Raw genomic sequence first — 367 nt, 5'->3', positions numbered from 1 at the left:
GCAAGAGTACCCTCAGAGGCTTTGCTGGGGAAGGATCTGCCGACAGAACGGGCAAAGACTTCCATGGGAACAAACCCCGTCTCCCCCAGGCCTCCAGTCTGGGAAGCCATGTGGCATCAGGTCCCCGGCGCCATTCTTCAGTCCCGGGGAGCCGCAAAGGAAGCAGTTTCCTCCCGGGTCCCGCCAGGCTCCGCCCCGCCCCGCCCCGCCGCCGCGCGCTGATTGGTGCTCGCCGGCATGATGAAACTCCCCGCATGCGTTACAAGAGGCGAGGCTATAAATCCGGCGAAAGCCCGCCGCGCCGTCCGCACGCCGCGTCCTGCTGGCTTCCGCAGGTAACTCCCGTCCCCATCTCCCCGCGGTCACC

The 367-nt window shown here is 66.8% G+C and overlaps 1 protein-coding gene across 1 annotated transcript in view; it reads left to right on the top strand.

Annotated features, from left to right (window-relative positions):
- The first annotated feature begins 261 nt into the window (after window positions 1-261).
- The window catches only part of ASNS (asparagine synthetase (glutamine-hydrolyzing)), a 22257-nt gene continuing 22151 nt past the window's right edge, over window positions 262-367 (top strand). Inside the window, exon 1 of the mRNA XM_004702680.4 lies at window positions 262-335. The gene's annotated coding sequence lies outside the window, so the exon portion shown is untranslated. The remainder of the gene's footprint in view (window positions 336-367) is intronic.

The sequence above is a fragment of the Echinops telfairi genome, unplaced genomic scaffold (assembly GCF_000313985.2).
Source record: "Echinops telfairi isolate 266 unplaced genomic scaffold, ASM31398v2 ScPeMD7_23;HRSCAF=83, whole genome shotgun sequence".
NCBI lineage: Eukaryota > Metazoa > Chordata > Mammalia > Afrosoricida > Tenrecidae > Echinops > Echinops telfairi.
Note: the sequence above shows the minus strand (reverse complement) of the source record. Positions and strands in the feature narration are given on the sequence as shown.